We start from the raw sequence: 24,622 nt of genomic DNA, 5'->3' as shown, positions 1-24,622 counted from the left end.
AAAGCATTTAAAATCATTTCAAAGGTTAATTAAGGGGTATGAACTCACCTACAGTGAGTGGTTTGGATGGAAGTGCCGGATAGGATGCGAAGTGTCCAGGGAGGACTTGAACACACACACGGATCCTATTTAACATGTAGTGATACATAAATGTATCTAATTAGTCATTTAACAACTAATCAATCAAGTAAAGACACCCTAATACATGGAAACACTTTGATTTAAGTGCTAGGAGTACATAAGGGTTGCATCTAAGGAGAGTATGGCCTCACATTGGAGTTTACTTCCCATTTGGTGACAATACAAGAGTTTACGGTTTTTGGTCATATCCCCCATGAGTTTACGGCCGTAAACTCATGGTAACTTGTACCATTGTGTGATTTAAGGTCTTATACCCCTCAAGGAAGTGTTCTATGTTTGTATCCAAGGCTTAGGAAGGGACTAGGGCTCAAAATGGCCCTTTATTGGAGTTTACGGTTCTTGGACCACTCCCTTGGAGTTTACGGTGGTAAACCCATGAGTTTACGGCCGTAAACACATGGTCACGCCTACCATTTCATGTTTTGGGGTCCTTAGCTCATGCATGCAAGGTTCTAGTCCAAAATCCAAGCCCTAGAAGGTGTTGGTGACACTTATGCACCACTTGATGGTGTTTACGGTTCAAGGAGATCCCTTGACTGTAAACCCATGTGTTCTTGGGGGTTTTTTGATGTTTTTCAATGGATTAACAAGTATACTAAGTAAGTAACTAGTTAGGAGGAGTGTACTTACTTATAGGAAGCTTGTAAGAGTGTTTAAGGTCCAAAACACTAGTGTGTGTTCTTGGTGTTCTTGAAGAACACTTGAAGATCTAAGAAAAGAGGAGATTTCATGGATGAAATCGTGTATAATCACTAGATAAAGTGTTATATCAACAAATAAAGGGAAGAAACACTTACATTTTTGGAAGATTGGATGAAATGTGTTATGATACTTGAGAGAAAAGTTGGGTGTTCTTGAGTTTGGAAGTGTAAAGTGAGGAAGTAGGGAGTAAACTCATGCCTTATGCATGTGTTCAAGGGGAAAAGTAGTTTACGACCCAAACTCCCCAAGTTTGGCCGTAAACACCTTGTTATGTTGTGAGGTCTTTATTTGTTACACATTCCACCTAGAAGGTACTCCCTTTTATTTGTTCGTTTCATGAATTTATTTTAAGACACCCAAACGGACTTTAAACCGGCAAAAAAATGTACTGAAATGAATTTGACTATTATTTGAAGTGCTTGACTGTAGAGTTTATACAAATGAAAATTTCGGGTTGTCACACTCAAGAATTAAAAAATGCTCATAAAAGCTTTGCTAAATTGCATAGACTTCTAATGTGGAACTAAAGAATGAAACAATGCTCATCAAAGTTTTGATAGCTAGCAGCAAGGTGTGGGGTGTCAAACCCAATATAGATCTATATACAAGTATCACGTTATCCCTCGAGGAGATTCTGATTATAACTACCAGGAATTATATCCCGCACTCGGACGTACGGGGAGAGAGAGAGAGAGTCTCACAATATAGGTTAACAAGTTTACGTGAAATGTGTGTGAATATAAATCTTTCTTGTATGAATGTACCCTTCTTGTACGAGTGCGTTGAGTGATGTATCATAAACTATACCTATTATAGTTTATCTAAAATGTATGTAATATGTATGAACCCTTTTATGGAAATGTATTAGTGTTATAAATATATTCAAACTATACTTTTTATAGTTAAATAATACGTGTTCCAAAATGAATGAATAATATTTAATATGAATGTCTTAGTTTCAGTTCATAATGATAAACTAACAAGGAAACACATTCAAATATGAAAACTTATGATTATACACTTTGCTCAACATAATACAAAGTGTTATGATATTTACATGCTGTTGGCTAACTTTAGCCATTCTGCCCTGTTTTTGGAAAAATCATAGAAAAATCATACGAAGTCGAAAACTAGATCCGTAAATTCTGAGAGTTCACAAAACGTGTCTAGTTTACTCATAATTTTTATCACGATTTTTAATGACCTCCAACTTGGGTGAAAATGTTCATAATCACAGACTGGTCCGGATTGTTGTTTGAAATGATAGGCAGTTTTGTAAAAATCACCATAAATTGTAGAAAAATCGTATGGAGATGTGCAAGTAGTCATTTTAAAGCTACAAACTTGAACTATTTGCACCTTGTACAGTTTTGAAAACAAAAATGTTTAAGATGCCCAAAACAGTCCGTGAATGGAGTTGAACTTTTCTGATGAAGGCTGTTAGAAAATTTTAATTATGTTCTTAGTGTTTTAACTTGTATTCCCCCCCTGAAAACTTGAGAAAACATGAAAACGTAGGGGTATGAACTCACCTTGAGTGATTTCAGTAGATAAGTGTTGAAGAAGAGAAGTGTTCAACCCAAGAACACTTGAAGAATCACTTGAAGATTCGAAGCTCTAACATAAATATAATGGAGTTTGTGTAAGATATCCATGATTTGAGTGGAAATAAGTGAGATAATCATAAAGAGAATGGATTATGCTTACCAAATGTGGAGGAAAAACTCAAGATCAGCCCTTGAATCTCGAATTTCTAGAGAGAGAAAGTGAGAGAGGAAAGAGTTTGATCTTCTTGTGAAATGAGAGCAAATGAGAGAAGTGAGGAGAGAGGATGAATATTCAGCTCTCAAAAACGTGGGAAAGAGTGATAATTGAGTGGAAAGGACATTGATGTGACCTAGGTAAGGTGGGGAGGTGTGGCTGGTCATAGAGTGGGTGTGGGAGTGGTTGCTTGTGTCATAAGGTAAAGCAAAGTCAACACTCCACCTCTTTGTACTTTACCCACTTGCTTTCATTATTTAAATAAAGATTTTTATGAAAATATGATTAAATTGTGAATATTTAGGGTTTATTATGTTAAAATATGATTTTGGGTGAAAATCCCGCGTTAAAATAATTAAAAACGGGCCTTAAACGCAAAACTACACGAAAACCGGGAGAAAATGAGTTCCCAGCGAGACCTTTCGGTCCTAGGCCGAGGTTCGGTCCCTAGGCCGAGGCTCGGTCCACGCTGTGGTTGGAGTCGGAAACGAACAGAGGGAAACGAAGGGGCGAGGAGGTGAGAAACGAGAAGGCGCGAACCGGAAGTGAGAGGCGAAGGCGAGGGTTCGGTCGGCGATGAAAGGCGAGAAGTCAGAACCGAACGGACTGTAGTGAACAGTACCTTCGGTTCGGTTAGTGAACAGTACCTTCGGTTCGGTTTCGGTTCCTTGCTCTCGGGTTCGGTTCCTCCTGGGCGAGGTTCGGCCCTGAGAGGACCTTCGGCTAAGGAGGGTTCGGCTCCTTGCTCTCGGTCCCTAAGAGGACCTTCGGTTCCTAATGTCCATTTTTCTCGTTTTCGCCCCGTTTTAAGCCGTTTTTGACCCGGTTAAGGGTCGGAATGACCCGAATGATTCTAAAAAGTTACGGGAACTATTTGAGAGAGATTTGGGAGAGATTTCTCACACTTGGAGAGATTTGGGAGAGATTTGACATTCTTGGAGAGATTTCTCATACAAAGAGATATTTGCGAGAGTTTTCACATAATTGGAGAGATTTGGGAGAGATTTGACATTCTTTGAGAGATTTCTCATATAGAGATATTTGAGAGAGATTCCACATACTTAGAGGGATTTGGGAGAGATTCGACATTCTTGGAGAGATTTCTAATACAGAGAGATATTTGAGAGAGATTTCACATACTTGGAGAGATTTGACGTAGAGAGAGATAGAGTGAAAACGATTGAGAGAGGATCCATGTGTGACAATTGTGAGTGTCCGGCATCGCAATGCATGGTTCGTAAACCCTGTTAAGCCTTGTTTAAGGATCTTACACACTCCCGATGAGTATGCATCATTGTTTTATCGGTTTGGCTCGCCACGTACTACAGTTTTAGGTTAAAGAGATCTAGATGTTCGCACTTTTTGTTTTATGATTTCTCACTAGAATAGAAGTTATGTAGAAGTTTCATAGTGTGAATTTTAGTACTCATGGGCAAATTGAGTCAAATGGTTTGACTTGCTGACTTTAGTTGACTTTGACTTGATCGAAATTTGACGGTTGTCACATCTGTTGTGGAACTCAAGAATCAAACAATGCTCATCAAAGCTTTGCTTAAATTGCATAGACCTTAATTGTGGAACTCAAGAATTAAACGATACACATCAAAGCTTTGCTAAATTGCATAGACTTCTATTGTGGAAATCAAGTATTAAACAATGCTCATTAAAGCATTGCTAAGTTTCATAGACTTCTAATGTGGAACTCAAGAATGAAACATCGCTCATCAATGCCTTGCTAAATTGCATGGACTTCTATTTTGGAACACAAGAATCACACAATGCTCATCAAAGCTTTTCATAAATTGCATAAACTTCTAAGTTGGAACTTAAGAATTGAATGATGCTCATGAAAGCTTTGCTAAATTGCGAAGACTACTTCTATTGTGTAACTCAATAATTAAACAATGCTCATCAAAGCTTTGCTCAATTGCATCGACTTCTAATGTGGAACTCAAAAATAAAACAATGCTCATCAAAGCTTTGCTTCAATTGCATAGACTTCTATTATGGAACTCAAGAATGAAACAATTCTCATCAAAGCTTTGCTTAAATTTCATAGACTTCTATTGTGGAACTCAAGAATTAAGCAATGCTCATCAAAGCTTTGCTAAATTGCAAAGACTACTTCTATTGTGGAACTCAAGAATTAAAAAAATACTCGTGAAAGCTTTGCTAAATTGCATAGACTTCTAATGTGGAACTCAAGGATGAAACAATGCTCATCAAAGCTTTGCTTAAATTGCACACACTTCTTTTGTGGAACTTAAGAATTAAACAGTGCTCATCAAAGCTTTGATAACTTGCAAAGACTACTTCTATTGTGGAACTCAGGAATTAAACAATGTTCATCAATGCTTTGCTAAATTGCATAGTCTTCTAATGTGGAACCCAAGAACGAAACAATGCTCATGAAAGCTTTGCTAAATTGCATAGACTGCTATTGTGAACTCAAGATTCAAACAATGCTCATCAAAGCTTTTCTTAAATTGCAAAGACTTCGTTTGTGGATCTCAAGAATTAAACGATGCTCATCAAAGCTTTGCTAAGTTGCATAGACTTCTAATGTGGAACTGAAGAATGAAACAATGCTCATCAAAGATTTGCTATATTGCATGGACTTCTTTTGTTGAACACAAGAATCAAACAATGCTCATCAAAGCATTGCTTAAATTGCATAGACTTCTACTGTGGAACTCAAGAATTAACCGATGCTCATCAAAGCTTTGCTAAATTGCATAGACTTCTAATGTGGAACTTAAGAATGAAACAATGCTGCTAAAAACTTTTTCGCTTTCTCTCTCTTTCCCTGATTCTCTCTAACAATGGTGCGATCTAGTTTTTGGTTCATCGGTGCTGCTTCTCCGACGAATTTCTTTTCATCATAGTAGCAATTTCTCTTCTATTTCCGTTGTCCTAATGGGTGCTTCATCCAAAGCGGATCGATTGAAGGATGTGAAAGTAAAACCGCCGGATAAAAGTGTTGTTGTCCGATATGTGAGGACTGAAGTGGATGTGAAAGATCTGGTTCCTCCTGGGGTTATAGATCAATCTTCAGCTACGATCTACAAAGCTCATCGTAAGCCTAGTGTTACTGGAGCTGTAGCATCGGGGATTGGAAAGGCTGAATGGAAAATGGAGGGGAAAACTTTTAGAGTGAAGAATAGGCCTCAGAAAATTGTGGAAGGGTTATCTCCGATGGATGCTGAGGAATGTTATACAGAAGAAGCTATAGAGGAGGAAACGGAAGATGACTCGGAGTCTGTATCGGCTTGGGAATTGGATGCTAGTGTGTCGATTCCTAGAAATGATAATTCTCTGAAGGGGTTGAAGGATGGTGCTCTTGGGGAATCGAAGACTATTGGGATTCATGCTGTTTCTATTCCTTCAGGTAACATTGCTAATTTGATGAAAATTTGGGATGGTTCTAAAATGAATGATGATTTTTTTTTAAAAGAGATGAATAATTAATTATTGAGTCCTAGTTCGGAATTGAAGATAGTTACTAGCCAAATGATAAGGGTGAATCCTAGCATCTCTGTGAATGATGTTTTGAATCATGTATGCCCTGATTTGGTTGATGGTAAAGTTGTGAAATCTAGGGTCGATGGGATTGATAAAAGTGGTATCAAGGATGATGATAAGGAAGAGTTTATTCCGGGAGTTGGGTTTCAATTCCTCAGTAAGATGAAGGAGGATACTCCTAAGAAGAAGGAGATAGACAGTAGTTTGAATCAGGAAATGGATGTTGATATTGATCATTTGAATAAGAATGTTAATGGGAATGAAGATGGGAATGGTTCTGCTGATTCTTCTGATGAATCTAGTGAGGATGAGGAGATTGTGATGAAAGATAAGGGTAATTTTGGAGTGAATAATGAGACTGGTTCCAATCTGAAGTCTGGAACTGTTATTAACAGTATTAATACGTTACCTTCTTTATTAGGCGATGCTAAAGGTTGTAAGATGGTGGATGATGATGGTCAGGAGAATGTATTGAACTCTTATGCAGGTGTGTTAAAAGGTAAAAGGCACAAGGGTAAGATTGATGTTAAGTTTATGTCAGGGGAAAAGGGTATGGAAGAAGGACCAGTTATTATTCCGATTGAGAATTTAAAGAAGGCGAGTATTCCTTATACTAATACTTTATATGGGTACATAATTGATAAGAAGCTGGCATTTCCTGTAATTCAGAAAGAGGTTAGAAGGTTGTGGATGAATGTGGGACTTGAGGAGATCTTCATGAATAGTAAAGGATTTTTCTTTTTTAAATTCAGTGATAAGAAGGGGATGTTGTCTATTTTGGAGGGAAGTCCATGGCTAATGTTTAATAACATGCCATTATTTCTTCAACGTTGGAGACCAGGATTGACTTTAACCAAGAACAGTCATGATAAAATTCCGGTGTGGATTAAAATCTGTGATTTACCTTTGGAAGTATGGAGTGGGGATAATCTGTGTATTATTGCGAGTAAGTTGGGGGTTCCACTTGCTTTTGATTCTTTTACTGAGGAGATGTGTTTGGAACAAGGGTAGGAATGCTTATGCTCGAATTCTTGTTGAAATGTCGGCTGATAAGGAGTGAAAGAAGAAAATTGAGGTATCTCCTTGGGATTTTGTGTCTAATTCTGCTGTGACTCAAAGTTTTGAAGTGGAGTATGCATGGATTCCTTCTAGATGTACTCATTGTAAGGTCTATGGTCATATGGATAAAGTTTGTATGGCAGCTTTGAATGAAGATAAAGTGTTGAAGAATGGGGATAATGGGACCAATAAGGGAAATAAAGGGAAGGAAGTGGTAAATGATGAAGGTTTTACTGAGGTTGTTAATAAGAAGGTTAAAGGAAATAAAGATGGTGAAGGTACTAGTAAAACTGTGGAAGGCCCTGCTAATTTGTATAATCAGAGAAATAGTAGGAAGAATGGCAATTTTAATAGGGGTAATAATGGGAATTCCTGGTAATGGTAAGGGGCAGAATGGGAACTGGAACAATAGAAGGGTGGGTCATTGGAATTTGGAAAAGAATCGAAGATTTGAGAAGTATGCTCCTGGTCAGGCGTTGACTAGTAAGTAGGGGAATAAGGGGAATAAGGTGCAGAGGGATGCTAAAGAGGATAATATTATAAAGGAGGGGGTTAGCAAGAATTTAGAAAAGAAGGTTGTTACTGGTGATAGTTGCAGTAATAAAAATAGTTTTGAAGTCCTGGGAATGATTGGTAAGGAAGTTATGGATGGAATGGAAGAGGATGCTAAGGGGAATTGTTTATTGGAAGGGGACAATAATACCAAGTTTTTTCATAGAGTTGTGAAGAGCAGGGGTAATAAAAATCGTATTTTGATGGTGCTTGAGGAAGATGGAAGATGGGTTAGTGGGAAGGCTATGAAGGAGAAATTTATGACTAATTTCAAGAAGTTTTTGGGATGTGAAGATGTAACTGAGTTCTCATGTTTAAATGATGGGTTCTTTCATAATAAATTGGATAGTAGGGTGGCTTTGAATATGATTAGAGTGGTTACTGATGAAGAAATTAAAGTAGCGATGTTTGACATTGATGACAATCGTGCCCCTGGTCCGGATGGATTCTCCTCCAAATTTTTTAAAAGTGGTTGGAACATTGTTGGGCCGGAGGTGTGTAAAGTTGTGAGGGAATTTTTTTGGACTGGTAAATTGTTGAAAGGCCTTAATGTTACGAGAATTGTGTTGGTCCCTAAAGTGGAATTCCCGAGGAAAGTTTCTGATTTCCGTCCTATAGCTAGCTGTAACACTTTGTACAAGTGTATTAGTAAGATTATAGTGAATAGAATTAGAAACAATCTGGGAGATATTGTGAGCAATAATCAATCAGCTTTCATTCCAGGGAGGTCTATTTTAGATAATATTCTTCTTGCTCAGGATCTGATTGTGGGTTATAAAAATAAAAGAGGAATTCCTAAATGTACTTTAAAGATTGACATTCAAAAGGCTTATGACATGGTGGATTGGAAATTTCTTAAAAGGATCCTATTGGGTTTTGGGTTTCATCCGATAATGACTCAGTGGATTATGGCTTGTGTGTCATCTCTGTGGTTCATACTGAATTTTAATGGTGAAGATCATGGGTTTTTTAAAGGAAAAAGGGGACTTAGGCAGGGTGATCCTTTATCTCCTTATCTATTTACTATAGTTATGGAGGTATTTAATCTCATCCTTTTGAAGAAAATTGAAGATTGTCAGAATTTTAAGTTTCACAGCAAGTGTATGTCCCAAAAAATCACACACTTATGCTTTGCTGATGATTTGTTAGTCTTTTCTTACGGGAATGGGAATTCAGCTAGAGTCATAAGGGATGCTCTTGATGATTTCAAAAAAGTTTCAGGGTTGAGGGCGAGCATGGAAAAAGTCAGATTTTTTTTAGCTGTGTTAAGCCCAATATGAGAAGGATTATCTTGGGCATTCTTCCTTTTGATATTAGGAAATTTCCTTTTAAGTATCTTGGAATTCATATGTGTGTTACCAAGTTATTTTGCAAAGATTGTAAACAGCTTGTTGAGAAGATTAAGATGAGAGTTCTTAATTGGAAAAGTAAGGCCTTATCGTTTGCTGGGAGGTTGCAACTAATAAATTTTGTCTTGACTACTATCCATGTGTATTGGGCCTCTATCTTTAAAATTCCTATTGCCACAATTAGAGAGATTGAGAAGCTTTGTAGAAGTTATCTGTGGGCGAATGGTGAGATAGTCAAAGGGAAAGCAAGTGGAGTGATATTTGTAGGCCTAAAGCTTATAAGAATTTAAAGAAATCGAATGAAGCCTTGTTAGCTAAACATGTGTGGAATGTGATTAATAATAAAAACTCTCTTTGGGTCCAATGGGTAAAAAAGAATAACATTGGTGATAGGAACTTTTGGGATATTCTGCAGAAGAAGAGTGTGAGCTGGACTTGGAAGAGGTTCCTTGAGGTGAGGAACATTGTTAGGCCTCATGTTGTTTCGTGTGTGGGAAATGGGATGAATACTTCTCTTTGGCATGACTAGTGGCACCCAATTGGTATTTTAAGCACTATTATATCTAGAAGGGATTGGGTTAGTTATGGGTTTAGTGATAAGTCCATGGTCAGTGATGTTATGTTTAATGATTTCTATATATGGCTGGTTGAGTGGGTGAATGAATTCCCTGGATTGAAGGATGGTCCCATGTTTTGTATTGATGCTAATTAGAGGGATGTTACTGGTTGAAGAGATAAGAATGGGGTGTGTAAAAAATTTTCGTGCAAACAGGTATGGAGAGATATAAATAATTTTGGTGACAAAGTTCCTTGGTATGATATTGTGTGGTATGGTAACTACATTCCTCGAAATTCGTTTATATTATGGCTGGCTATTTTGAATAGATTGAAGACCCAGGATCGAGTCAGAGGTCGGGCGATTTCTGGTAATTTACTTTGCCCTTTTTGCGCTATTTCTTCTGATTCCCATGATCACCTCTTCTTCAAATGTGAATTTTTCTCGGCTTATTTAGAGTTATTTCTGTAATAAGTTCGGGCTTAATCTCTTTTTTGATGATTGGAATGATTTAGTTTTGAAATTGAGCATTTCCTTCAAAGGGAAGTCGGTTGAGAATTTGGTTAATAAATGTGTGTTTGCCAGTTGTGTTTCACATATTTGGAAGGAGAGAAATTCTAGACTCTTTAGTAGTAGGAGGAATTCGCATATGGTGGTGATCTCTTGTATTGAAAGTGAAATACAATTGAAGTTGTTGCGGTTGAGAAAAAAGGCTATTATGGTCAATGATAGAGTCCTTAAGACCTGGGTTATTTCTGGAATGGAAAGAATATAAGATATGGAAGTCATATTTTGGTTTCTTAGATTGATGGTTGGTGATTCTCATGCTTGGGGTTGGATGAGGATGATGCTTTATTTTGCTGAGTTTTATTCTATGATTTGGTGGGGGTTTTTTTGGAATAAGTTTTTATACAAAGGAATTGATGGATTGTGTTACTGGTTTGAGAGCTTGCTTTCAAATTATGTGATGTGTACCGGTGGGATTTTCTGTTTGGATATGATTTTAATTGAGATTATTCAAATGGAGAATCCTAGACATGTGATTGATACCATGTGTAGTATGGAACTTGTTCTGAATTTATGGAGGATTGGTGGTGGTTTTTTGTGGACTGTTTTGTTTTTGGTGTGCAGGATGTTTTTACAAAGGATGGAGTTGGGATATATTAGCTTTCAGATGGACTCTGTTTTGTTGAAGGCCAAGAGGAAGCTCTTTCTGTTTGATGAGAATAAAAGAAGTAAAAGAAAAAGAAGGAGGATTGATGGGAGGAAAAGTGGTAGAAGGCTCTGGATTGAGAGTTTGATCGGGTTTTATATAGTAGGGATAATGTGAGTTTTAGTTGTTATTTCTTTTATTTCACTTTTGTTATTTGTTTATCTAGTGTTGTGGGTTTGTTGGGTTATATCTTAAGGCTACTCCTATGGACTGTGGGTTTTTTTAAGGGCCTTACCCCTTGCTTTGGTCTTAAGGATATTTTGTGGGTATGGTGGTCCAAGGGGGTGAAGTTACCATTTTTCCCACATTCATTAAGTCTTTGGGCGAGCTTTAAGGATAAAAAGGGTGGTTGGGGTAATGGGTGGATTGTTTTGGATATTAAAAAGTGGTTATGAAGTTGGTTACGGATAGGTTGGTCTTATTTGGGATTTGTAGGTTGATTTGTTTTTTTGTTGGGTTTGTATTCTTTTATTCAAAAAAAAGAATGGAACAATGCTCATCAAAGCTATGCTTAAATTGCATAGACTTCTATTGTGGAACTCAAGAATTAAACAATGCTCATCAAAACTTTGCTCAATTGCATCGAATTCTAATGTGGAACTCAAGAATGAAACAATGCTCATCAAAACTTTGCTGAAATTGCATAGACTTCTATTGTGGAACTCAAGAATTGAAAAATGCTCATCAAAGCTTTGCTTAAATTGAAGAGACTTCTAATGTAGAACTCAAGAATTAAACGATGCTCATCAAAGCTTTGCTAAATTGCATAGACTTCTAATGTGTAACCTAACAATCGATTAACCTTCTCTTTAAGAAAATATAGGATTTTCTTGGATAACAACTTTTCGGTAAACTAAAGGAAACCCGTACATTTTCACAAAACAAACATCTTATGAACTCACCAGCTTTATGCTGATTTTCAAACTGCTTGTATTCTCAGGTCAACATTAGACAGGTACCTAGCGAATCTTTTGGAGAAGACGGAGCGTACAGAAGACTCGTCTCTACTTTTGTCCATATATACTATGTATTACGAATGTACAACTTTTCTTTTGAACAAATGTAAACTTTGATATGTAATGTAATGGTTGTTTACTTTGCTTACTATGTACATTGGATTTGATACTCAACTTGGAGTCAACCCCGGGAACGTTTCCGCCTTTGGTTTTCGGGGTGTGACAATAGACTTCTATTGTGTAACTCAAGAATGAAACAATGCTCATCAAAGATTTGCTAAATTGCAAAGACTACTTCTATATTCCAGGGGAAAAAGTGATCCAAAAGGAGGTCAAAAGGCTATGGAAGAATGTGGGTCTTGAAGAGGTATTCATGAATAGTAAAGGGTTCTTCTTTTTTAAATTCAGTGATGAACAAGGGATGTTATCTATTCTTGAAGGAAGTCCATGGTTAATGTTCAATAATATGCCTTTATTTCTACAAAGATGGAGACCAGGTTTGACTTTAACTAAAAATAGACATGATAAGATCCCGGTTTGGGTCAAAATTTATGATTTACCTTTGGAGGTTTGGAGTGGGGATAATCTGTGCATTATTGCTAGTAAATTGGGAATTCCTCTTGCGTTTGATTCTTTTACTGAAGAGATGTGTTTGGAACATAAAGGGAGGAATGCTTATGCTAGGATCCTTATCGAAATGTCAGCTGATAAAGAATGGAAGAGAAACATTGATATCTCAACGTGGGATTTTGTTACTAATTCCGCTGTTATTCAAAGCTTTGATGTGGAATATGCTTGGATGCCAACTAGATGCAGTCATTGTAAAGTGTTTGGGCACATAGATAAGGTCTGTATGGCTAGTATGATGGGTGCTAAATCTATGCAAAAAGGTGGTAGTGGGAGTAGCAAGGAAGATAAAGGGAAAAATGTGATTGATGATGAAGGATTTACAGAATTTACTAATAAGAAAAATAAAAATATTAAAGATGGAGAAGGTACAAGCAATTCTATGTGGAAAGCTGCTAATATAGGTAATCAGGAAAATAATGGGAAGAGTAATTTCTCAAGAGTGGGGAATAAGTTTAGGGGACAATATGGGAACAAAGGTGGAAATGGTTGGGGACAAAATGGGAATTGGAATAACAAAGGAGTGGGGCATTGGAATTTGGAGAAGAATAAAAAATTTGAAAAGGTGGTTTCTGGACAGTATAACAATAATGATCAGGTAAATAATGGAGACAAAAGACAGGTGGCTATAAAGAAGAATGTCAATGGTATGGCTGAGATTAAGAAGAGTGATAAGAAAACTGATAGCAGCAATAATAATAGCTTTGAAGTTTTGGGAATGATTGATGAGGAAGCTATAATTGGAATGGAAGAGGATGACAAAAGAGATAAAATTGGTGTTCAATTTGATGATCTGAATTGCAATCTCTCTGCTACTGATGACAACAGGTTGAAACATAATGAGATTCATAATATGGGCATTAGCAATGAGGATCTTGTGATGTTTAATGCTGAAAAGAAGATGGATAGCAAGAGGAATAATGATAGTAGCAGTATTAGTGGATTATCTCAGGCATTTGAGGTGGTAAATGCCAAAAATCATGTTATTAGTCAATGATGTCGATTGGTGTATGGAATGTTAGGGGGTTAAATAAAGCTGTTAAGCAAAAAGAGGTTATGGATGTTATAAGGGATAATAAGCTGGGAATGTGTGCTGTTGTTGAATCCCATGTCAAAATTTCAAATTTAAAGAATGTGTGTAGTAAATCTTTTGGAGACTGGGATTGGGTTTCTAATAACAAACATTGTGATATTGGTACTAGAATAATTGTTGGATGGGATCCAAAATTATTTGATGTTATGGTTTTATCTCAATCGAAACAGGTGATTCATTGCTTTGTCAAATTTTCTGGTTCTAATTATTGCATGTTTTTTTTCTTCATCTATGCTGCTTCCGGTTATATTGAAAGAAGGGCTTTATGGGAAGATTTGAAAAAATTCAGCTTAACTGTGAAAAAGGAAGCTTGGTGTATTTTGGGTGATTTCAATGTTGTGTTAAAAGATTCTGATTATTCAGAAGGATGCTCGAGATGTCTGAAAGGAGTTGATGATTTTCGTGATTGTATCAATTTTATTGAAGTTGAAGACTTGAATAGCACTGGGTTTCAATTCACTTGGAATAAATCTCCTTCTGGGAATAAAGGAATTTTAAAGAAGCTGGATAGGATTATGGTCAACACGAAATTCATTTCTGATTATCCTTCAGCTTATGCTGCTTTTAAACCATACAGAACTTCTGATCACTGTCCTGCTATTCTTTTCATTCCTAATGGTAAATTGAGATGGAAATCTTCCTTTAGATTTGCTAATTTCATTGCGGATAAAGAAGAATTTCTACCTATGGTGAAGGATATATGGTCTTCAAATATTGAAGGTTTTTTTATGTTCAAAGTTACTCAGAAATTGAAAATGTTGAAGAGACAGTGTAAACAGCTGTGTAGCAAATTCAGAGGATCGGGAAGGAAAATTAAGGATCTAAGGGAGCAATTGGGAAATATTCAGATGAAAATTGATCAGGAGCCGTTTAATGCTTCATATCGGGAGGAGCATGCTAATATTCTTTTTGAATATAATGTTGCTTGTAATGATGAAGAAAAGCTGCTTTCTCAAAGATCTAAGATCAAATGGCTTTCTGATGGGGATAATAACACTAAATTTTTTCACAGTTGTTTGAAAAGTAGGATTAATAGGAATCGAATTTTGATGGTGCTTGATGAGGATGGAAGATGGATTAGGGGGAAGGCTATGAAGGAGAAATTTATTAATCATTTTAAGAATTTCTTGGGATGTGAAGTTACCACTGATTTGTCTATACTTAATAATGATTTTTTTATTAATAAGTTGGATAAAAAAGTGGCAATGAATATGTTAAGAGTGGTCACAGATGAAGAAGTTAAAGTAGCTATGTTTGATATTGCTGACAATCATGCCCCTGGTCCTGATGGTTTTTCCTCTAAGTTTTTTAAGAGTGCTTGGAGTATTGTTGGGACAGATATTTGTAAAGCTGTGAGGGAATTTTTCTGGACAGGAAAATTATTGAAGGGTATTAATGCTACTAGGATTGTGTTGATTCCTAAAGTGGAAGAACCGAGGAAAGTTACTGATTTTCGGCCTATTGCTTGCTGCAACATTTTTTATAAATGTATCAGTAAAATAATAGTTAACAGAATAAGGGGCAGCTTAAGTGATATAGTTAGCCATAACCAATCTGCTTTTATTCAAGGAAGATCAATTCTTGACAATATTTTCCTTGCTCAAGAATTGATGGTGGGATACAAAAATAAAAAAGGAATGCCTAAATGTACTTTAAAGATTGATATACAAAAGGCCTATGATACTGTTGACTGGAAATTTCTTAATAGGATTCTTCTTGGATTTGGATTTCATCCTGTCATGGTTAATTGGATTATGGCATGCACTTCTTCCCCTTGGTTTATGCTGAATTTTAATGGTGAAGACCATGGATATTTTGAAGGAAAGAGGGGGTTAAGGCAAGGAGATCCTTTATCTCCCTACTTATTCACGTTGGTTATGGAAGTTTTTAATCTAATCCTGGTGAAGAAAATTGAAGAAAGCCAATGTTTCAAATTTCATTGCAAGTGTGAATCTCAGAGGATTACTCACTTATGTTTTGCAGATGACTTGTTGGTGTTTTCTTTTGGTAATGGTAATTCTGCTAGAGTAATAAAAGCTGCCCTTGATGATTTTAATTCTGTTTCGGGTTTGAAAGCTAGCATGGAAAAAAGCCAAATTTTTTTTAGTTGTGTGAAGCCAAACATGAGAAGGATTATTTTGGGAATTTTACCTTTTGACATTGGTAAAATTCCTTTCAAATACCTTGGGATTCCCATGTGTGTGAATATGCTTTTCAAAAGAGATTGTTTTGCTCTTGTTGATAAGATTAAATTGAGAGTGTGTAATTGGAAAAACAAGATGCTTTCTTTTGCTGGAAGATTACAGCTCATAAATTTTGTCCTGACTTCTATTCATGTGTATTGGGCTTCAATTTTCAAAATCCCTATAGCTACTATTAGGGAGATTGAAATGATTTGTAGAAACTTTCTGTGGGCAAATGGAGAAGTGGTTAGAGGAAAAGCTAAAGTTAAATGGAGTGATGTTTGTAAGCCAAAAATAAATAGGGGGCTGGGAATTAAGGACTTAAGATTCTGGAATGATGCTTTATTAATTAAACACATTTGGAATCTGATTAGTAACAAGAATTCTCTGTGGGTTCAGTGGGTGAGAGAAAACTACATTGGTGATAGAAATTTCTGGGATATTTGGCAGAAGAAAAGTATGAATTGGACTTGGAAAAGATTTTTGGAATTGAGAAAAACTGTTAGACATCATATTGTTTCATGTGTTGGTGATGGTAGAAATACTTCTTTATGGCATGATTGGTGGCACCCAATTGGCATATTAAGTACAATTATATCAAGGAGGGATTGGTTTAGAAATGGATTTAGTGAAAATTCTTTAGTCAGTGATGTTTTGACTAATGATACTTATAGATGGCCTATTGATTGGGTAATTAATTTTCCTGGTCTGAAAGATGCTCCCATGTTTTGTAATATTGGTAATCAAAAGGATATTACTGTTTGGAGGGATATAAATGGTGTGAATAAAAAATTTTCTTGCAAGCAAGTTTGGAGAGATATCAATAATTTTGGAAGTAAAGTCGGCTGGGTTAGCTGTGTTTGGTATAGTAATTGTATTCCCAGGAATGCATTTATTTTATGGCTCGCTGTGCTGAATCGTCTGAAAACTCAAGATCGAGTTAAATGCTGGGAGAAATCAGGTTCTTTACTTTGTCCTTTCTGTTTAAAAATTCCTGATTCTCATGACCATCTTTTCTTTCAATGTGATTTCTCGCATAGTATATGGAAACATTGTTGTTCTAAGGCTGGAATTGACATTTCTTATTCTAATTGGAATGATCTTGTTCTTAAATTGTCTTCAGTCTTAAGTTCGAGATCTATTGAGATTTTGATCAAAAAATGGGTGTTTGCTAGCTGTGTTTCTCACATTTGGAAAGAAAGAAATTCGAGAATTTTTAGTAAATTGAGAAAATCGAATGAAGGAGTTATTATGTGTATTGAGAATGAAATTCAATTGAAGTTATTAGGGTTAAGGAAGATGAATGTTATGGTCAACAGGGAAATTTTACAGATATGGGGTATTTTTGGAAAAAATTGATGGGTTTTGCGAATTTCTTTGTTAGAAGTAGCTGTTGTGATCCTGTTTGTTTTGAGGATTGGGATAATATGGAGATGTTGAATTGTTTGACTGTTCTTATGGGAGGTTTGTATTGGGGGTTTTTTTGGAATGATAGGTTCAAAGGAATTGACGGGTTTCAAGGAATTGACGGATTAATTCACTGGTTTAAGAGCTTGCTCTTGAATTTTGTGATATGTACCTTTGGGATTTTTTGTTTGGATATGATCTTAATTGAGATTATTCAAATGGAAAATCCTAGACATGTGATTGATGCCATGTCAAGTATGCAACTGGGTTTGATAATATGGTGGTATTGTGTAGTCCAGTGTGGGCTTTTTTATGTTTGCAGGAAAGGAATTATGAAGCTGTTTGTAGTGAATTTGGATAGTACGAATGTTTATAGCAGGAAAGCCATTATGTTGAGTCAAATTTGGAGGATGAAGGATAATAGAGAGTACAATAAAGGAGGGATACAAGGGCTGAAAGTTGACAGAAGTTGCTGGAATGAGTTCTTGATGCTTTTGCAGTGGTTTTTGGGTTATATTTTTTGTATTTTTTGGTACTTTAATTTTGTATGTAGGATGTTTGGGTTTGATCTTTTATGGGGTTGTTTGTTAAGTTTTCACTTTTGGACTGTGGGTTTTTTTAAGGGCCTTACCCCTTGCTTTGGTCTTAATGGTGATTGGTGGGGTGGTTTTTGCAATGGGGTGAAGTTACCTTTTTTCCCACTTCTAATAAGTCCTTGGTGTAGGCTTATGAACATTAAGGTTTTTTGGGATATTTGGAGCTTAGTTGATATGTTTAAAAAGTGGATGGGGAGTTGGTTATGGATAGGTTGGTTTGGTTAGGGTCTTGTTTGTTTTTATTTTTTCTGTATTTGTATTCTTTTATTCTTTTTAATAAATTTTGCTGAGCTTTGGCTCTTTTCAAAAAAAAAAAAAAAAAAAAAAAAAAGAATGAAACAACGCTAAGCAGACTTTTTCGCTTTCTCTCTCTACTGTTTCTCTCTTCCCCTGATTCTCTCTAACGGTGGTGCGATCTAGTTTTTGGTTCATCGGTGCTGCTTCTCCGACGAATTTCATTTCATCGTAGTAGCAATTTCTCTTTTGTTTCCGTTGTTCTAATGGGTGCGTCATCCAGAAGCGGATCGATTGAAGGAAGTGAAAGTTAAACCACTGGATAAAAGTGTTGTTGTCCGGTATGTTAGGACTGAAGTGGATGTGAAAGATATAGTTCCTCCTGGGGTTATTGATTAGTCCTCAACTACGATTTATAAAGCTCGTCGTAAGCCAAGTGCTTCTGGAGCTGTTGCTTCGGGGATTGGAAAAGCTGAATGGAAAATGGAGGGGAAAACTTTCAGAGTGAAGAATAGAGCTCAGAAGTTTATGGATGGGATATTACCGATGGATGCGAAGGAATACTACACTGAAGAAGCTACTGAGGAGGAAACGGAAGATGACTCGGAGTCTGTATCGGCTTGGGAGTCGGATACTAATATTTCAATTCCTAGAAATGATAGCACTATGAAGGGGTTGAAGGATGGGGATTCTGATGAGCTGAAGAACTTTGGAGCTCAGGTTGTCTCTATTCCTTCAGGTAATACTACTAATTTGTTGAAAAATTGGGATGGTGCTAGGGTGAGTGATGAATTATTGTATCCTAGTTCGGAATTGAAGAGTGTTACTAGTGAAATGATTAGGATGAATCCTAACATTGCTGTGATTAATGTTAATAAATCTGTATGCCCTAATTTGGTTGGTGATGAAGTTGAGAAGTCTAGATCTAATGGTGATAAGAAGGTTATCAGTAATGAAGAGTTTATTCCGGGAGTTGGTTTTCAATTTCTTAATGAGTTGAACGAGGAAATTCCTAAGAGGAAGGATCTAGATAGTAAGTTGAACCAGGAAATGGATGTTGATATGTCTAATTTGATTAAGCAAGTTATTGAGGAAGAAGATGACTCTGAAGATGATGGTTCATCTGAAGAGGATGGGGAAGATGAATCTAGTGAGGGTGAGTCTAGTGAAGATGAGGAAATTGTGATGGAAGAGGAGGTTAATACTAAGATGAGTACATAGCCTGTTTTGAAGATGAAGTCTGGTACTGTTATTAATAGTATTAATATGCTTCCTTCTATTTTGGGTGATGCTAATAGTAGTAAAATGGTGGATGGTGATAGTCAGGGGAACTTGTTGAACTCTTATGCAGGTGTGTTAAAAGGTAATAGACATAAGGGTAAGATTGATGTCAAGTTTATTCCAGGGGAAAAAGGCAAAGAAGAAGGACCTGTTATTATCCCGATTGAGAATTTAAAGAAAGCAAGTATTCAATATACTAATACTTTATATGGGTATATGATTGATAAGAAGTTAGCGTTTCCTGTGATTCAGCAAGAGGTTAGAAGGCTATGGAAGAATGTGGGTCTTGAAGAGATATTCATGAACAGTAAAGGGTTTTTCTTTTTTAAATTTAGTGATGAGCAGGGGATGTTATCTATATTGGAAGGAAGCCCATGGCTGATGTTCAACAATATGCCATTATTTCTTCAAAGGTGGAGACCAGGTCTGAAATTAACCAAGAATAGTCATGATAAAATTCCGGTGTGGATCAAAATCTTTGATTTACCTTTGGAAGTATGGAGTGGAGAGAATTTGTGTATTATAGTGAGTAAGTTGGGGGTGCCTCTAGCTTTTGATTCTTTTACTGAGGAGATGTGTTTGGAACACAAGGGTAGAAACGCTTATGCTAGAATTCTTGTTGAAATGGTGGCTGATAAGGAATGGATGAGGAAAATTGAGGTTTCTACTTGGGATTTTGTTACTAATTCTGCTGTGGTTAAGAGTTTTGATGTGGAGTATGCTTGGTTTCCTTCAAGATGCAATCACTGTAAGGTTTTTGGGCATACAGATAAAGTTTGTTTGGCTTCTTTGAATAAAGAGAAAGTGGTAAAGAATGGGGAGAATGGGAACAATAAAAGAAATAAAGGGAAGGAAGTGGTTAATGATGATGGATTTACGGAGGTTGTTTATAAGAAGTTTGCAGGAAATAATGATGGTGAAGGTACTAGTAAATCTAAGGATGGTTATACTGAATTGTATGATCAAAGATATAGTGGGAAGAATGGAAATTTTAACAGGGGAAATTATTTCAGAGGCAATTGTGGGAATAGAGGTGGTAATGGAAGGGGCCAGAATGGGAATTGGAATAATAAAGGGGTGGGTCATTAGAATTTGGAAAATAATAGAAGATATGAGAAGTTTGTTAATGGTCAGAACTTGGTTGGTAATCAGGGGAAAAAGGAGAATAAGATGCAGGGGAATGCGATAAAGGATGATATCATAAAAGTGGATGGTAACAAGAGTATAGAAAATAAGACTGTTTCTAGTGATGGCTGCAGAATTAAAAATAGTTTTGAAATCCTAGGTAGGATTGATGAAGAAGTTATAGATAGTATGGAATAGGATACTAAGGGGGTAAAGTTGATGGTTATCAGGAAGGAGATTGTGTTGATGATTCTTCTGATGTTGTTGGAATAATAAATAATAAGTTGGATCCTTCTAAGTTTGATGAGAAGGGTAATGTAGGGAATGAAAGTAATAATATCAAGAATAGTATGATGGTTTAGGGGAATAGTAAAAGCAAAGATGGGATTTTCAGGCATTTGAGGAGGTAAATGCCAAAAACTCTATTATTCCCAATGATGTCTTTAGGGGTATGGAATGTTAGGGGCTTGAATAAAGCTACTAAGCAGAAGGAGGTTATTGATGTTATTAGGAGTAATAACCTTGGTATATGTGCTGTGGTGGAATCTCATGTCAAGATCTTAAATCTTAAGAATGTTTGTGTTAAGACTTTTTGTCAATGGGATTGGGTTTCTAATAATAGTAGCTGTGAGGCTGGAAGTAGAATAATTGTTGGTTGGAATCCAAGACTTTTTGATGTGATGGTGATTTCTCAGTCTAGACAAGTTATTCACTGTTATGTTAGATTCTGTGATTCCAATTATAGCATGTATCTGTCTTTTATATATGCTGCTTCGAATTATCTTGAGAGAAGGTTATTATGGGATAATTTGAAGAAACATAATTTTGTTGTTAAGAAGGAAGCATGGGGTATATTAGTAGATTTTAATGTTGCTTTAAAACCATCGGAATATTCTAAAGGTTGTTCCAAAACTCCTAAAGGAGTTGATGATTTTATTGACTGTATAAACTGTATTGAAGTTGAGGATCTTAATTCTTCTAGGTTTCAGTTTACTTGGAATAAATCACTTGCTGGGAATATGGGCCTTTTGAAGAAGTTAGATAGGGTGATGGCCAATTTGAAATTTATTTCGGATCATCCTTTAGCTCATGCTGTTTTTAAACTTTTATAGAGTTTCGGATCATTGCCCTGCTATTTTAAATGTTCCTGTTGGCAAAATGAGATGGAAACCTTCTTTTAGGTTTGCTAATTTTATCACAGAAAAGGAGGAGTTCTTACCTTTGGTTAAGGAAGTTTGGGATGCTAATATTGAAGGTTTTTTATGTTCAAAGTGTGCCAAAAGTTGAAGATTCTTAAAAAGCATTGTAGGGAGCTTTGCAATAAACATAGGGGTTCTGCGAAGAGAATTCAAAAGTTAAGAAAGGAGTTGGAAAGTAAACAATCTGAAATTCATCTTAATCCTTTTGATTGTAAGATTAAGGAGGAACATGCTACTATTCTTTTTGATTTTAATGTTGCTTGTAATGATGAAGAAAAGCTTCTTTTACAGAGATCTAAGATAAATTTGTTACAGGAAGGGGACAATAATACAAAATTTTTCATAGAGTTGTGAAAAGCAGGAGCAATAGAAATCGTATTCTGATGATTATTGATGAAGATGGAAGATGGGTGTCACACCCCAAAAATCGAAGGCGGAAACATTTTCGGGGTTGACTCCACGTTGAGTATCAAATCCAATGCACATAGTAAGTAAAGTAAAGCAACCATTACATTACATAGAAAAGTTTTACAGTTGTTTCAAAAGTAAAGTTTGTACAGTTATGATACATAGTATATATAAACAAAATGAAACGGATCTTCATGTACTCCGTCTTCAAGCAAAAAGGATCTTCGGGTACCTGTTCTAACGCTGACCTGAGAACACAACCGGTTTGAAAATCAGCATAAAGCTGGTGATTTCATAAGCGGTTTTTGTTTGTGAAGATGTTTCGAGTTTCCTTTCTGTTTCTGAAATGTTATGTACACCAAGAAAATCCCGTATTTTCTTAAAAGTTGGTTATTGTTTCACAAATGTAAAGTATAGTAAGTTTGTACACTGAAAACATGTCTACTCATGTGAAAATGTATAGTTTGGTTATCCGACTTGTTAAACTGTTTTGTTTGCTTATCATGTATTACCAGGAAAGTCCCATACTTTCCTTATTGTATGTTACCAATTGTAAAAGATGTAATGTTATCCAGTTTGATGCTCTTTCTTGTTATGTATGTGTTACCCAGGAAAGCCCCAAGCTTTCCTACTTGTTGGTTTCTAATGTGAATGATGTTAAAGATGTAAAAGATGTAAACGTGATTAGGTTCCATGTTTTCCCCAGGAAAGTCCCGTACTTTCCTGAATGTTAGTTACAGTATGTGAAAGATGTGAAAGATGTAAAAGATGTATAAAGTAGTTCATTATTACTATAAATAAATCTCTGTTATCCTAATTGCGAGTTCCATAACCATACGATAGACTAAAACCTGTGGCAATAAGTAGTCCACATGTGGCAATAAGTAGTCCACATACTTATGACTTTCGTCACCCTTGAACCATTTCGGTTCGGCTGTAGCTAGCAGCCAGGTGTGGGGTAGTCAGCCCCGTATAGATCTATACACTCAAGTCACACTCTCTAAATACCAGAGATTCTGGTTATGGGTGTAGTCCTCCACTCGCGTATCTCGGTGGAGTGTTCGCCGAGGACGTGTCTCCAATCATACAGGATTAACAAATTTACTAGCAATAATATGATAGTCCTCCACTCGCGTATATGTGTGGAGTGTTACCGAGGACAAAACAGTGTACAAGTATTATATTCAAATGTCTAATGTCATGCTTTTAACTGATAAAATGTGGAAAACCATTTGTGAAATATATGTAAAACATAACAATTTAAAGACCTATTTCACAAATATATGTCACGTGTTCTGCATGTTCAAATGGTTATCAGTTATGGTAATTAGTAATAAAAGCATATGAAATATGAAACACACATTTGAAAACATGTTTTGAGTACAAGAATTCCCTTGTACTTTGCTTGTGTTCCCCCCTGAAAACAGTGACAACAGTGAAAAAGCGTAGGGGTATGAACTCACCGGACTTGGAAATGTGTCGGTTTTGAATACTAGATGTTGGTTCGGCGTTTGATTACTCGCGATGTCCCTATGTAAAATGAAATAATGCCCATATATATACAATTAGGGATACATTCACTAATCATATGGAACATTATACTCCAACAAGGTTAAACACCTCAAAACGAGCGTTTGGAGTGACCCAAGGTGACATCTACGGACGTGTAATGGCACTAGGGACTTGGGACTTGAGTTTACTCCCCAAGAGTAAACATTTTAAAGAGTTTACAGCCATAGAACACACACATACATGAGTTTACGGCCGTAAACTCATGTGGGTGTGATTTTGAGTGTTTAATAGCTTAAATGGACATGGGGATTGTTGGAATGGATTTCTAAAATGCCTTGGAATTGATTGAATGAGATTATATCACTTAAATGGGAGTTTACGGCCACACCATAAGAGTTTATGGCCGTAAACTCACCTTGGCCAAGAAAAATTGATTTGAGCTACAAAGGACAATCACATGTGATTCTAGTTAATTTTCCAAGCCTTGTTATGAATTTAGAACATCATTTAACATACTTTTAGGAGTTTACGGCCTATAGGCATGTTCTAAGGCCGTAAACTCTCTTATACCCATGAAAAGTTAGTTTTTGATGCTTAAAAACAATCACATGTGATTCTAGAAATTTATGCAAGCCATTTGAGTGTATTTGATGCATCATTAACAAGGTTTTATGAGTTTACGGACAAGGGTATGTTCCTAGGCCGTAAACTCCTATAAATGACATTTTTGATATGTTTCAAACCCTTAAACTATTTTAAGATGCATCTAGATTTTACCACAAGGCCATTGGTTGAGTTTCAAGGCATTTTGACATGTTTAAAGGCACTAAATCCCCAATTAAGAGGAGTTTATGGCCCAAGAATATGTCTTGGCCGTAAACTCTCTTTTGTCCCCCAAAATTCATGTTTAAAGTGTTCCAAGTCTAGATTAGCAAGCCTTAAGGTCATAACTAAGTCCCAACTATGATTTGGAAGGGTTTAAGTTCATGAAAACCCCATTTACATGAGTTTACGGCCCAAGCTTATGCCTTGGCCGTAAACTCCTTCAAATGGCTCAAAATCAATGTTTTAAATGTTATAAGTCCTTTCCATTAAGTCATTAAGCCATATCTAATGTCCAACATTGCTTAGGAGGGGTTTTAGGGC

This window comes from Lactuca saligna, chromosome 1 (genome assembly GCF_052625555.1).
Source record: "Lactuca saligna cultivar CGN05327 chromosome 1, ASM5262555v1, whole genome shotgun sequence".
Lineage (NCBI taxonomy): Eukaryota > Viridiplantae > Streptophyta > Magnoliopsida > Asterales > Asteraceae > Lactuca > Lactuca saligna.
Note: the sequence above shows the minus strand (reverse complement) of the source record.